Source organism: Nicotiana sylvestris, chromosome 10 (assembly GCF_000393655.2).
Source record: "Nicotiana sylvestris chromosome 10, ASM39365v2, whole genome shotgun sequence".
NCBI lineage: Eukaryota > Viridiplantae > Streptophyta > Magnoliopsida > Solanales > Solanaceae > Nicotiana > Nicotiana sylvestris.
In genome coordinates, this window is record NC_091066.1 from 156,362,041 (window position 1) to 156,378,334 (window position 16,294).

General features: G+C 38.0%; 1 pseudogene; it reads left to right on the forward strand.

Annotated features, from left to right (window-relative positions):
- Positions 1–7,666: 7,666 nt before the first annotated feature.
- LOC104216594 (cytochrome P450 CYP749A22-like) lies at positions 7,667–16,027 on the forward strand (annotated as a pseudogene).
- Positions 16,028–16,294: the final 267 nt, after the last annotated feature.

Consider the following 16,294-nt stretch of genomic DNA (forward strand, 5'->3'; position numbering starts at 1 on the left):
AATTTGCCAAATTCGTGGAGATCAGCAGATGGCTAAAAGTGTCAACGCTGTAACAAATACGAGCACCGAGAATAAAGAAAAGTAGCAATTACAGGAAACAGTTGAAGGTAAAAAAGATCAAACTTCAACTGAACAGGAAAAGACGGATTTGGACTCAAGACCTGACACAATTCAAGAACCTGAAGAAAATGAAAGCATCAAAACGACAATTGAAGATCTTGAGGCAGTGATGTTATTTGATCAATGGCCTGAACGGAAGGTTTATGTCGGGGCCAATTTAAGCACGAACATGCGAGGTATGATAATTGAATTTTTAAAAGCTAACTTAGACTAATTTGCTTGGTCCCACGCTGACATGACAGGTATTCCACCAAATGTGGTCACTCACAAACTCAATGAGGACCCCTTTTTCACACCAATAAAGCAAAAGAAATGGAAACAAGGTGCTTTCAAGAACCAGGTGATTCAGGAGGAAGTCCAAAAGTTATTAAAAATCGGATCAATCCGTGAGGTAAAATATCCTACTTGGTTAGCTAATACGGCGGTCGTACCCAAGAAAAATGGTAAGTAAGTGTTGTTTTAGTCCGTGTGAACCAAGGTAAACAATCTCCTATTTATTATGTAAGTAAGTCCTTATTGGAAGCTGAGACACGATACCCACAGCTAGAAAAATTAGCATTAGCTTTGATCATGGTATCTAGAAAGTTAAGACCTTATTTTCAATGTCATCCCATTGTAGTTGTTACAGCTTATCCACTTCGAAATATATTGCATAAACACGAACTTTCAGGAAGATTAGCAAAATGGCCTATAGAACTAAGTGAGTATGAAGTTATTTATCAACCCAGGACCGCTATAAAGTCTCAAGTACTAGCTGATTTTGTGGCTGATTTTAGCCAGGGGATGCATTTAGAAGCAGAAAAAGAATTATTAGTTTTTAATGGTGCGAACCCGGGGACTTGGGTTTTATACACTGACGGTTCATCTAATGTAAAAGGGGCAGGCTTAGGAATAGTCCTCGTACCACCTGCGGGTGAGACCATTAGACAGGCTATAAAATGTCATTCTATAACTAACAATGAAGCAGAGTATGAGGCTGTAATTGCAGGTTTAGAATTGGCACGAGAACTCGGCATAACACAGATTATAATCAAGAGTGATTCTCAACTCGTGGTTAATCAGATGCTGGGGACTTATACAGCCAGAGAGTCACGAATGCAAGAATACCTCGGCAAACCTTGCATCCGCAGCAGACGTGGCAAACAATACAGATGCTTCAGTCATACATCTATTTCATTCCGTTCTTGAACCTGATAAAAACGAGGTAAATTTTAATCATCTAACATGGGATTGGAGAAATGAAATTGTTGCCTTTTTACAGCACGGAACCGTGCCTAATGACAAAGGAAAGGCTTACGCGCTTCGCAAAAAAGCTGCACGATATTGTTTATATCAAGGTAATCTTTATCGAAAGATGTTCGGCGGACCACTAGCAAGGTGTCTCGGTCCCTCTCAAACCGAATATGTCATGAGAGAAGTACATGAAGGACATTGTGGGAATCACGCAGGAGGACGGTCACTGGTAAGAACGTTAATTCGCACAGGATATTATTGGCCTAAGATGGAAGAAGAGGCAACCAGTTTCGTGTCCAAATGTGATAAATGTCAAAGGTACGGCAATAATATGCACAGACCAGCTGAGTTACTACATCCTGTTTTAGCCCCTTGGCCCTTTATGAAATGGGGAATGGATATCGTAGGTCCACTTCCACAAGCAAAAGGTCAGGTAAAATTTCTACTTGTACTTACAGATTATTTCACTAAATGGGTAGAAGCAGGGGCATTTAAACAGGTACGAGAAAAAGAAGTTAAAGACTTCATATGGCGAAATATAATATGCCGCTTTGGAGTACCAAAGGAGATCGTGTGTGACAATGGACCACAATTCATTGGAGCACAAGTTACAAGAATTTCTTCGAAGTTGGCAGATCAAAAGAATAACATCTACGCCATATCATCCAGTGGGGAATGGACAAGCGGAATCAACTAACAAAGTTATTATCAATAACTTGAAAAAGAGGTTACAAGATTCAAAAGGTAATTGGCCTGAGGTGTTACCCGGAGTACTATGGGCTTATCGTACAACGACCAAAACAGGCACTGGAGAAACACCATTTTCGATGGTTTATGGTACGGAAGCCTTAATACCAGTTGAAATAGGTGAGCCAAGCACACGGTACGATCAGGCAACGGAGGAATCCAATAATGAGGAGATGCGGGTTAGCCTAGATTTACTTGAAGGAAGAAGAGAAGCTGCTTTGATAAGGATGGCAGCACAAAAGCAAGTAATAGAACGATATTACAATAGGAAAGCACGCCTCAGATTTTTCAAAATTGGGGACTTCGTGCTTAAAAAGGTGTTCCAATCTGCAAAAGCTGCTAACTCAGGAAAGCTAAGTCCAACATGGGAAGGACCATACAAAGTCCGTGGCATTGCGGGAAAAGGAGCATACCAGTTGGAAACAATGGATGGTAAAGTTTTACCCTCACATTGGAATGCTGTCCACTTAAAAAGATATTACTTTTAAGAAAGTACCTACGGTCAGGTATCATCATGTTAAAATTTCTCTCTTGGTTTATTAATATTTTACTAACGATTTTAGATGCTAGGCAAAATATCCTAACTCGTGCCAAATGATGAGTCACAACCTGCAAGGCAAAATGGAGTATTCTTAAATTCCTAGCCCAGGGTTACAATTAATCTGATGGAAATACACACGAGTTAGGCAGTCTTCATCTATAATCGCACCGTCGAGTCCCGTATATCTTTCTGTTTCAGGAAAAGGGCCAAAGTAAAAGAAATAAACAAGTGCTCGAGGCTTCATACTTCACCGCTCAAACACTTGGGGGACTACATATTATACACAGATAGGTGCAGAGAAACAGATACGAGTATCGAACAAAAATCGGCCACAAAGAAGCAAGTGTTGAGAAAAAGTTACGAAGTCTTCAGCATTCATGAGAACAACAGAGTCATCTCTCAAACTCATAAACAAAGTCACCTCTCAAACCCTTCTTAACATGTAAAGATAGGGTCATGACTATGTACTGAAACAGGTTATGAAGAAAAACCTTGTTTATTTTATGTTATTTACAAATCTGTTACAAGAAAAACAGTTACGAGAAAAGTTGTAGATGTATTGTAATACATGTAACAGTCAAACACTTGTTAAAAGTTTATGAATGAAAACTTGCCAAAGTTGTTTCATACAAAACGTGTGTTTTCCTATTACTTTCATCGTATTTTAACACCATTATGAAGTTGAGACGTCTTCTTCATTAAGTGTCGATAAAATAAAAGGGCCCTCTTTTATAAGCCTCATGTCAATAAGTCATGGGAAGAATCATAAAGCATTTTCAAAGGATAAAAATGCTAAACTATTCTATACGTCCTAAATAAGTAAGGAAAAGGTAAGAGTAGAACACATTGAAGTACTAACAAAACTTCTTGATATAGTTAAAAAGACTAAGTAGAAACTTAGTCAATAAAAGTTTATACAAGTGCCCCATTATGATAACTGGGGACTTTCACCAAAAAATCCCTTAAAAAACTAATGGATAAAACCATCATTCAATTGAAGGGGTTATCACGGAAGCTTCAACTTCCACAGACTGGGTTATAGAAGTTTCACCCTCTGAAGCTGGAATAGCAACATTTTCAGCTGAAGCAGGAATTGTAATCCCAATTGTTGTAGTATTCACTTCCTCATTTAAAAGTTCTTCTGTTCCAGGAACTTCAAGTGCAGGAGAAGGAGTATCAGTAGACTGTTGGCTTTTCTCGATGGTATCTATGACTTTGGCCAGTTCAGACTGCAAGTCAAAACCTTCTTGAGCAGCTTTCGTCAAAGCATCACGACGAGAATTCAGGAAAGCCCAACTCACTTCTATGTTAAAATTTTCCTCTAGAAGTCCATATTCCTTTTCCCACATAGCAAGATCGTTTTTTAAAATTTGATATTCAGCTAAATGGGAATCAAGAGAAGCTTCAAGAGAAGCATGAGAACTCTTCAAGGCATGAATCTCGTCAGAAGAAGTCTGTAAGTCAGCCTGAGCTTGAGTCAAGCTTTGCACTAACTCTCCTGCATATTATTCCTTTCTAGCCAAAAGTGCCTTCAGCTCTCTAACTTCTTCACTAGCTCTAGATAATTGTTCTGACAAAGAGCATTCCAAAAGCTCTTTGTATCTTTTCAATTGGCTTGAAGAGGCTTTGACAGTTGCCAGTTCAGAAGTTAAACCACGGTTTTGCTGCTCCAGGAGATTTTTATCTTCTTGCAACTCTTCTATGGTCCCTTGAGCATTTTCGAACTGCTCCTTCCAATTGGTTGCTTCAAGATGGGCTCCCCTAGCTATTTCCTCAGCCTCGTGGACAGACTTTTCAGACTCACGAGCTTTTCTTTCCAGTAGGGAAATTCTTCTCATTAATTTCGTGCCAATAAGGTTAGCCTACAGAGGTAAGTCATGGAAATGAGAGATTGAAGATAATTTAAAAAAAACTTGTTGGTAGAAATACCTTCAAAGTAGAATGAACTACGTCATTCATCAAAGTTAAGCAGCTATGGCTCTCCATCTTCTTCTTCTCGATATCTCCAATTAGAGGTTCGAGCCAAACATCGGCTCTGTCGGTCTTCCTCAAGAGGCTATGATTGGCAGGAACCTCCAAAGTAACACTTCTCATTGTCATATTTCCGCTGCTAGAACCTGTCTCTGTATGATGAACAGAGGGAAGATGAGCAGTGGAAGGAATGGAGGGAAAAGATGTAGAAACCAATACCGGAGCGGAAGCAGGTGCGGTCGAAGCAGCCAAGGGAACGGATATAGGAGCGGTAGAAATTGGCAAACAAACGGAAGTTGTCAAAACTGGTAAAGAAATACTTACGGCTGGCAAAGGAATGGAGGAAATAGGAACAAATGAGGAAAGATGAGCTTCATCAAAAACAGGTCCGAGCTCGCCACTCCCGAAACCACTGTCAAAAAGGTGCTGAATTGACTCATTATTATCTCTTGGTTCGGCATCCTCATCAGATTGAATCAAAACAGGTTCGGTGGCGGAGGTACGAGCAGGAGTGTTTTCAATTTCATTATCAATGATTATTCGTCTCCTGGCCCTTGGCCTGGTAATTAGGGAGGTACCCTCCTCTTCTTCTTCAGAACTTTCCTTTGTAGCTTTTCTTTTAGGCAGCAAGGCTCGAGCCTTATCTAAATCCAGAGCAGCATTCGCAGACATGCGAATGGCCGTAGCTACTTCAGCCGTCATTCCTCTAATGCCAAATCCTGATTAAAGGATGGATATACATGATTAAAGTTGAGGAAAAAACGCTTAACATGTAAAAAAAAATTATAAAAAAGGGGAACCGTGTGTTTTGAATTTCCAGCCATGTAAGGAAGAAATTGATTTCCAAGTTCTCTGCTCCCTAGAAGCAATCTTCAAAAGTGAGTCTACCCAACCACGAAAGTTGGGAATAGGTTCCACATCTCCCATGGTTGCTACAAAAAACCAAGAAGGGACGAGATTAAAAAACAACTTTCTTTTGAAATTCTCAAAAGTAAGTACGGTAAATAAAAGGAAACCTACGTTCAAAATTCCACTTCTCAGGGAAGGGAATATTTGTTTCACCAATCAAGTCCAGTGTACGGACAGCAACGTAACGAATATACCATCTACGATCTTTATCATACTCAGGATTTACCAAAACCTTTTTGCTCGTTGCAGTTAAGGTAAAAACCCCATGGCGTATTAAGTTAGGATGGTATAGATGAATGAGGTGAGAAAAGGTGAAATTGACATTGGCCTTAGAAGATAAATATCTCAAACAAGCCACTGTTCTCCACACCAATGGACCGATTTGGGCCAAACAAATTGTAAAGAAACGACAAAAATCGAGAATAACTGGGTCAATCGGAGGATTGAAACCTAAAGTGAAGGGGTAAGTGTAAACAGAAGAATACCCACTTCTAAAAGAGGAAATTCTTTGATTTGGGGAAGGAATTGACATTCGGAGACTATCCTTCCAGTTACAATCTCTTCTTATGGTGGGGATTGTAAGTTCGGTTACTATTGTTGGGTAAGTATCGGCTCTTTCTAAATTTTTAATTTGTTTTTGAAGAGACGTTTTGTCACTTTCAAAAGACAAATCGACGGGAACTATATCATCAAATGAGGGTTCTTGAGAAGGATCAAGAATTTCCCTACTCTTAAAAGAAGGGGCTTTTGGGATAGAACTCCTTGAAGAAGAACCAGAGGAGCCGCCTCGCGTAGATTCTAACCCTGTTCGAAGCCTACCTCCTCCGCCTATTCTGTGTCTAACAGGGGCGTTGGGGAATTGATCTAGAATTGGAACTTTTTTACGGTTAGGGTTTGAAGAAGACATTGTTAAGAAGGAAGTAAGTGCTGAAGATTTGTGAAGAAGACAAAGGAGGACAAAGTTATGTGTAAAATGGGAACCGTCAACTTTTTAAGTGTAATGATGAAAAGCCTATAATAAATGCAGCTATCACTTCGTAAATAGTGAGAGTGAAGAAGTCTCGAAAAAGAGTATGAATAGTGGAATCAATTAGAAAATGACACATGGGCAGAACATTAAATGGAAAAGACTAATGAGACGTTAGTACTGTCATGAGCATTAATTACGGTAAAAATTCCTTTTACATGAAGATCCACTTCCCAATTATTTAATTGATAAAAAAAATGGAAAGTGGGGGGACTATCTGTAATGGGAAAAAACTGAGTTTATATTAAAAGATGATGTGGCATGACACGTGGATTAGTTAAATGGTCAAAGCGCAGCAATTGACTAAGAGGCACGGATGGAAACAGCCACGGGAAGAAGAATTTAAATAGGCACGAGACAACGTATAGATACGAGTCTCGTACCAATTTAAATTATCTACAGCCAACGGATAGAAGGCATTGAAAGCAAAGATCTGGTGACAGAAAGGAGTCCAAATTCATTATTAAATACTTGATACGTTATGAAGTCGGTATTTAATAGGAATGATTGTATAACGGCTTATTTAATATCATTTATTACTCATGATTATATCATTAAAGTTGAGGCTTCATTCCTTTACCTAGAATTATCTATAAAAGGAAGAAGTATCATCATTTGTAAGGACACGGAATACTATTGAGAATTTATTGAAATATACATCTATTTGCTTCTTACCATCGTTCTCAAAAGTATTTTATTTTTGTCTCCTGATTATCAGTAACCCGAATTTCTTTTTAGCTTTGACCAAAAACTCAGATTTTTGGTTAAACACCCTCCCCGGACGTCACTTGTGGCATTACACTGGTTTCTTATTGTTGTAATTTTTTGTATGATATATTGATATATCTAAGTTCTAATTACTTTTGGAACATTTTACGGACTTAGACCACAGATGAACAACTTGTTATCAAGGGCAGCCTTAGACACCAGCCTTATCTGCTGCCAATTAAGTCAAAGTGATTATTATTATTAATATCTCAATGTTCCTCAGATTTCCTTGTCTATTTAAACCTAGTTTACCTAGTTCCAGGAAACCATAAATTTGGAAAGAACATCTAATATATCCCGGATTCGATATTGAAACAAAAGGCAGAGGTCTTGTTGTAACTTAGAAAACCATGATAACAATTTTCTTAGCTTTTCTTGGCTTGCTGGCTCTTGCTAGATTCTTGTACAAATCATGGTTGTATCCACTTTCCATACAAAATATGATGAATTCACAGGGAATCAGAGGTCCGCCTTACAAGTTTCCTAAATGGAATTTCAGAAAAATTGCAGCAATGAAATCAAACACTGGTCCTATGGAGCTATCACACGACATATTTCCTAGATTGCAGCCACATTTGCACTCAGGGGTCAAGTTGTATGGTTAGTATATGTAACTTTTTTATTCGTTTAACCTATATCACATACAAGAAGGGGAGCATTGACGTAACTGGTAAAGTTGATGTCATGTGACCATGAGGTCTCCAGTTCGAGCTATGGAAACAGCCTCTTGCAGAAATGTAGGGTGAGGCTGCATACAATAGACCGTAGTGGTCCGAGCCTTCCCGGACCCCGTACATAGCGGAAGCTTATTGCACCGGGCTGCCCTTTATATCAAATGCAAATTAACCAATTTTTTAATTTATGTGCAGGAAAGAGTTTTTTATGGAATGGTTCTAAACCACAATTGATTGTAACAGATGTTAACTTGATTAAAGAAATTCTCACCAACAAAGAGGCATTTGCTAAGCCTAAAATTAGTGGTCCTTTAAAGAAGTTATTTGGGAATGACATTCTTTTTTCAGAAGGTAAAAAATGGTCAAAACTTCGTAAAGTGGCAGAGTATGCTTTCCATGCGAAAAACTTGAAGGTGAATCTCCTAAATCCGTCAGACCTCTTTATAACAGCATCTCTATATAACAATGTTTATTTGAACCGATTTTTATGTTATTATTATAATATATATCTTCTATAACAGCACTTCACTATAGCAGCTAAAAGATATGAGAACAAACGAGGTTGTTATAATGATGTTTGACTGTACTAATCGAGTTTTAAAGAACAAATTGTCTAATAATACCTTATATTATACATTTACAAATCAGGACATGATTCCAGCAATGATTGGAAGTATGGAAGCAATGTTAAAAACATGGAATCTTATGAAAGTAAAGAGATCGAAGTGAATGAACAATTCAGGCTTATGAGCACGGAGATCATCTCTAAAACTGCTTTCGGAAGTAGCTACTTGGAGGGGAAGCATATATTCCAAATGTTGGACAAATTAACTCTATTCATTGTCATGAGCTCTAGAAGGTCTAGAATTCTTGGAATAAGGTATGAGTAGAAATTAACAACTCTTAAGAACTTTGTTTGTTGTTACTGTTCTATGGTTTCTTTTCATCTTCTTGAGCCGAGGGTCTATCAGAAACAGTCTCTCTACCCTCCAGGGTAGGGGTAAGGTCTGCGTACACACTACTCTCCCCAGACCCCACTTATAAGATTATACTTGTTGTTGTGCTACTTCATATCATTCTTAATAACTACGTTGTTTTTGCACCTTCAAAGTAAACTTTTCAGGACAATTGAAGATATAGAATCAGACAAGATCCGAGAATCACTACGCGAGATCATGTTAATGGTAAAGAAAAGAGAAGCCAATGTTAATTCAGGACAAACAGACAGCTATGGAAGTGATTTTCTTGGATCACTTTTGAAGGCTCACCATGATGTTGATGAAAGAAAAAGAATTTCTGTGGACCATGTCATCGATGAATGTAAAACCTTCTATTTTGGTGGACATGAAACAACAACCAATCTACTAAGCTGGAGTGTTCTTCTCCTAGCAATCAACACTGATTGGCAAGAGAAATCAAGAAAGGAAGTTCTTGAACTCTTCGGCAAAGAATATCCAGAGACAGATAGCATTTTAAAACTAGAGATTGTAAGAACCCAAATTTCTTTACCCAATCTTTCCTCAATTCCTAGGCTGCTATTAATTTTTGGACTAATTACCTTATATTGGGCCGCCGTCCAAAATAATAGCCGCAAATATACATATAATATACATACAATATACATATAATATACATGTTATATATGTTTTGTATATGTAATTAAAATGAAAAAATACATGCTCAGCTCTAGTAGCAGATCTATGATGGTTTGTTTGTGAGTTCAATTCAACCTATTGCTTTCAACTCGAACTTTATGTGGGAAAAAATTTAAAATGTAAACATGTGTGATACATGCTGAACTCACTGATTTTAGATTCTGAATTCGCTTGTGCTCAATCCTAACCGTTCATGTAATCGTTGTAGCATATATGAATGGCCAAGAAGTTATAATCAGTGTTCTTTGCGTGTAGGTGGGCATGGTAATAAATGAGAGTCTGAGGCTTTATCCACCAGTCGTGGATATAAACAGAAGAGTAACAAGAACAACAAGATTTGGCGAACTTACAGTTCCAGCAGGAGTTGAATTGGACATTCCCCCTTTATCAGTTCACCATAGCTGTGAAATATGGGGCGACGACGCTCGCCTATTTAAACCAGACAGATTTGCTGATGGAGTAGCTAAAGCAACAAAGGAGCCGTTGATGGCGTTTTTACCTTTCAGTTTTGGTCTTCGAAAATGTCCTGGCTCGAGTTTTGCAATTATGCAAGTCAAGATAGCACTTTCTATGATCTTGCAACGTTATAAGTTCACTCTTTCACCAAATTACAGTCACTTTCCCATTGTAATTTTCTCCCACTGTAAAATTATTAGTTATAAAATGGCAGCCCCGTGCACTAAACTCTTGCGGGGGTCTGGGGAAGGGCGGACCACAAGAGTATATTGTACATAGTCTTACCCTGCATTTTTGCAAGAGGTTGTTTCCACAGCTCAAACTCATAACTTCCATATCATATGGCAGCAATTTTACCAATTGCGCCAAGGCTCCCCTTCAAAATTATTAACTATCACACTTAATAATAGATTTCCAATATTAAAGTATGTTTGTATTATGTGTTCTTATCATTACTGTATTATATGTTAGTTTAAGTGAAATGTTTGTGGTGATTGTTACTTTAAACTTACTGCATTGCATTTAAATTAGTTGATCAAGTTCCTGCTCCTTATTCAAATTTATTTTCTTGGAATCCTATATAATTTCTCCTTCCAAATCCTATCACATTAGTCAATCTAGTCAATACTCTGAGTACCTACTAAGGGGTCGTTTGATAGATGGATAAGCCAAAATAATTTTGGGATAAAAATTTAGTACTATCTTATTCCTTGTTTGGTTATTAATTTTGAGATATTAAAAATAATAATAATAATCTCAGAATAAATTATCTCATGATAAAGCAGTAAATTGACAATCCCAGGATTAATACAACATACCAAACAGTCAATAAGAAATAAAATCAAGTACAAAAAATTATTCTGCTACTCGTGTATCGAACATGTATCATGCATGTATCTCACACACAGGTATACATGGATATACATGTGATACATATTTAATACAAATATGATACATATGTGATACACAAATGATAAACAGTGTGATACACATATCATCTTGTCTATGTTCATCTTCTACTCCAAATTTTCAATTCAAACCACCTCATAACTCTACCAAATCATCCCAAAAGTGAGATTTAAACTCCATAACATGTATCCAATCTATTCCAATATCGCTCGCTCAAAAGAAAGTAAAAAAATGATAATTCTCTACAAATAACTAATTGGCTAATATTGATATTTTATGAATTGGCTAATTTTTGTATTAACTTACTTATGGGCTTACATAGCTGGTAATTTCCCATTAAAAGATGGTTGTTTCTTTTAGGGAAAAATCTCACTTTATACCCATTAAACCCAAACTATTTACCCTTTAATATTCAAGCCTAAACTATTTACTTTTCCTACCTATGTGGCCCACAGTATTTACCCATCCCACCAATTAGCTATTTGCCTTCCTATTGAAGTACATAATGTTAAAACTTCTAGCTTGATTTTTGCAAGGTTACTTAGAGCTATTACAATATGATAACTAAATAATTTCGTCTTTCTTTATTTTAAGTAGCATATAGGATTACTTAATATATTAAGTTTGTCGGATCTGATTGTTTGTGTATGAAGACCCACCATTGTTGAGCTTGAAGCTCTTGATTTGAAATTTTATTTTGAAGATTTATTGTTTTGATTCGATGTGGGTACTATAAAATATTGCTTATAGTACCTTCAAGTAAGCTTGCCCGATCTGAATATTTATGTGTATGTGAATATCCACCATTGTTGGGCTTAAAACTGTTGAATTTAAAAATTTTATTTTGAATATTTCTTGTTTGATTCAATGTGGGTGTTATTAAATATTACTTTTAGTACCTTTTGGAAGTTCATACTGAAATTTGATCATAGTTGGAGCTGATTTGAGGTGATTGAGATCAAATTTTTCAGCTGAAAATCGAAGAAGAACACAATTACCCAACAATATACCACTATGTTGTACAATATATTGTAGGAGTATATAGCTATACTGAAAAGTATTCTATTATGGTATAAAATATACTACCACGATATACAATAATAATCGAAGAAGAACATAGTTACCTAACAATATATTGCCACGATATACAATATATTGTAGGAGTATATAGCTATTGTCACGACCCTAAACCTGGACCCGGTCGTGATGGCGTTTCTCTTGAAAACAAGGCCAGCCGACACTACCCATCTCAGTATTTAACAATTAAGCATTTAGAAACCGTCTAAGCATGATCAAATAAATCAAGGTTTAAGCACTTCATAGCTAATTCGCGGAAAATAAGCCAACACAACCCGCTACCGGGGTGTCACTAGTCATGAGCATCTAAACAATCCGGAATACTCCAAATCAAACTACAGAGTTTAATACAGAAACTAAGAACATGAAGAAATAAGATAGGGAAGAGCTCCGGGCTGTGAACGTCGATAGCTACCTAGAGACTCCTCGGATCCGCCTGAGCTGGAAATGATCAGTACTCGGGAGCGAGACCAGATACGTATGAATCTGGACACAGGGTGCAGGGAGTAAAGTGAGTACTCCAACTCAATGAGTAATAATCATAAATAAAAACTGAAAGCAGGAAATCACGTAAGGCGCAAAACATGCTATAATGAGGCAGTAAAACCATTTAGAACAGTAAACTAATGAAAGATAGGTAAAATCCTTTAACTCAAAATTTACTTCATGAAAAGCCTTTTTCAACAATTAAGCATGGTAATTGACAGGAAATTAAGAAAAGGATAAACACATAAAGGTTCGCCCTTCAGACACAGTATCAACAAACCCGCCCCTCGGGCAACATCTCAAAACAATACCAGCCCCTCGGGCTATCACATAGAATAATACCAGCCCCTCGGGCAATCATATAGAACAATATCAGCCCCTCGGGCAATCATATAGAACAATATCAGCCCCTGGGGCTCAATCTCATATCACAATGGGTACCCGCGCTCACTAGGGGTGTACAGACTCCTGGAGAGGCCCCCTTACGGCCCAAGCGCAATATCAAGTCATCTCGTGGCATCATCACTAGGCCCTCGGCCTCATATCAATGAGGGCCTCATATCAATCAAGTCACCTCTGGCGTACATATCTCAGGCCTTCGGCCTCATAATCATTATCAAATGTTTCCTCACAATATAGGCTCTCGGCCTTACTCAGTCAAAATTCTCACAAGCCACTCGGGCAATAGTAAAACATGATTCTCAGCCCAAAAATATCATTTAAAAGATCATGTAAGTGTTAAAACAAAGTAAACATGGCTGAGTACGAAAATAGCAAAATATAACATGACTAAGTTCAAGTATAAAGTCAAAACTGTGAGCACGTGATTTTTGTTTCGCACGACAATCGCTCCAAAAGAAATACAAAATAATAATAATTGGCCCCGCTGTACAAATTTTGGATTTTTACATGGCACTTTGTTGGTTATTTGCGATTTTTTCCCATTTTTACTTTATTAAAACAAAATACAAAAAATGTGTGTGTCATGCATAATTCGAACCGTAATCCGGTCGTTAAATAGAAAATCATAAATAGGCATCTTCGTCCGTGATTTTATTTTGTTTGATTTTACCTGTTTTGAAATATTTTAGTGTGTGTGCAAATAATTGAATTGAGTGTGTATTTAATTTTAATTTGATTTTTTGCTTAGTTTTGTTTTTAAAATAAATAAGAAAAAGAAATAAAAATAAAAATAAAAAAAAGGAAAAGACCCCTTCTTCTTCCGGATTGGGCCAATTTATTAAAATTGGCCCAAACAAGCAATGCACCCAAACCAGGCCTGCCCGGTCCAGTCCAGTTGATACCCAGGGTGTCCAAACGACGTCGTTTGGGTCATGCCTGATCTGGGCCGTTGATCTCAGATTGATCAACGGCCAAGATCACCTCCCCATAACTCACTAATGGCCCCGACCCGTTTCCACCCGGACCAACCCAAACCCTTTACCCTCGAAACTACACCGTTCCACTTAAGCCCTCAGATCCAGACCGTAGATCTAGATTGATCTAACGGTTGAGATCAACCCACCCATTCCATATATAAGCCCTTAACATACCCTGCCCCCCTATCCAATACCCCAGCCTTCGTCTCCACAGACCCTTCCCCTCAAACCCTAGCTGCCCCCATCTCCCTTCACCAGAAACCCGGCGGCATGAACGTCGGTGACCCCACCCTCAACACCATAGAACCCCCTTGCCATCCGGAACACGGATCTGTTAACCATGTAGTTCGAATCCCTTCCTACCTTCTCAAATCTTCATTTGAAGATTCGAGTCAAAACTCGATCTACACGGTTTAACCCCAGTTTCACACCAGACACTCCCCAGACACCCCTCGTGACCAAACCATGCTTGGTTTGGTCCGAATCTGATCAGGGAAGCATGAATCCCAGATCTGAGTTTTGGAAATTTTGTGTTCCTCCGTCACTGGTCCACCTTGTCCGAGCCGAAGAGATTAAGGTCTAATGGACCTTAATCGAAGTGTTTCTCGTCTGAGAAACACTTCGATTAAAGCCCGTTCAGCCTTAAGAAAGGCCTGACCGAGTCCGAGTTTAAGGTTTTGATTTTTCGAGATTTGAGGTGAGTCTTGCTTTTCTCTTTTCTTGTTTCTTGTTTAGTCCATGTGATTGACTAAAAGTCTGTTCATGTTTGTTTTAATTTTATCAACTTTCGTTTGTCCACTTTACCTGAACCTCTGTGTTTGTCTGAATCCCCCTCCTATTCTGATAAGGCATATGTATTTGTTGTGCAATTAGTTTGAATTCCAAATTTGTACTGATTAACTGATTCCTCGAAGTACAATTCTGTTTAATCAGTACAATTCGAGTCCTGTGTCCTATACTTTTGAATGTCTGATTTCTGGTGTCGATTGTATGTGTTGTAACTAATATAGTCGAGTCGACATGTGTCGTCAAATAGTTTCAACTGTCTGAACAAAATAAATCGATTTGCTTCTGTTGAACATTGCCTGAATCAATTAAGAACTAAGTTCATTTACTTATAGTTGTTAATGTGATTTCAGAAACCTAATGTTTAGTCTGTAATGGTAATCTGAACTGGAGGGCATGTGCACAACATGGGCATAAAGGCCCTTTTGAATTAAATAGTTTGACAGCATGTGCTGTCAGACTACATCCTGCTGCCCATGCTTGCTTTTAGTTAATAAAAATGGGAAAGATAAGTCTGCCAGGGAATGTTGATGGGGTTTAATACTTAATTAGCTAATTGGAATCTGAAAATGGAAGGCACATGGGAGGGGTATGGTGATATTCTAAACAGGCTGTTTAAAGGGATGGGAGGCTCAATAAAAGGGGCACTTCCATCAGTTCTGGAGGACAGAATTAGAGGTTAGAGGAACCTGGAGGATTAGAGGTTAAAAAACACATACAGATAGAGATAGACATAGACAGACCTAAGAGAGGGAAGGGGACATACACTGTGAGGATATAAGAAAAAGGGGAGAGAGCTGATAGAGAGACACAAACACACACACACACATGGAGACAGACACTTGATAAGAACAGAGTAATTTGAGGGGAGACATTTTGAGGAGAGTGAAGTTCTGGAAACAGAAACTGGAAAAGAATTTTGTTCGATAACTCAGACAGACAAAACTAGAAGTTGCATTCTTTCCTGTTTGTTTTGATTTCACTACATCTGGACCTGTTTGTGCAACACTGATTTCTCCCAACTGAGTCTGCTTGGTTGTTGTTTGTTATACTCGAGAACTTGGTCTAGTTGGGGTGTTGATCCCACTCCAATTGCCTTTGTGAGTTGTGGCTGCTGCTATTCTGTTACCTGTGGCTGCTGCTATTCTGTCCTGTTGCTACTGCTAGTCCTCTTTCTTGTTGCTGCTGATTTCCCCATCTTCTTCTTCTTCTCCTTTGCATTTTCAGTATTTCCAGGTACACATTTCGAGTCTCATCTTGGTGCTAACTGTAACAGTTCGAAAGCATGAAATGAAAGGAGTTTGAAGAAAATTTAAATGTCTGTTTTGTAATGCTCATGGTACATTGACTCCGTTTGTATAAATTAATTAGTGTGTGATTCAGTAGTGAAAGATTAGTTAGACAATACTTAATTAAGTTTAGCTTTTTGCATCTTAGTTTCTAGTCGTTGCTAAGTACAAGATGTAATGGTACAATATATAGAAGGTGTGGATAATTGGCATAGAATTTTCGACTGGATTCCCGTCAACTAATGACATGTATAGGATAGAATATTT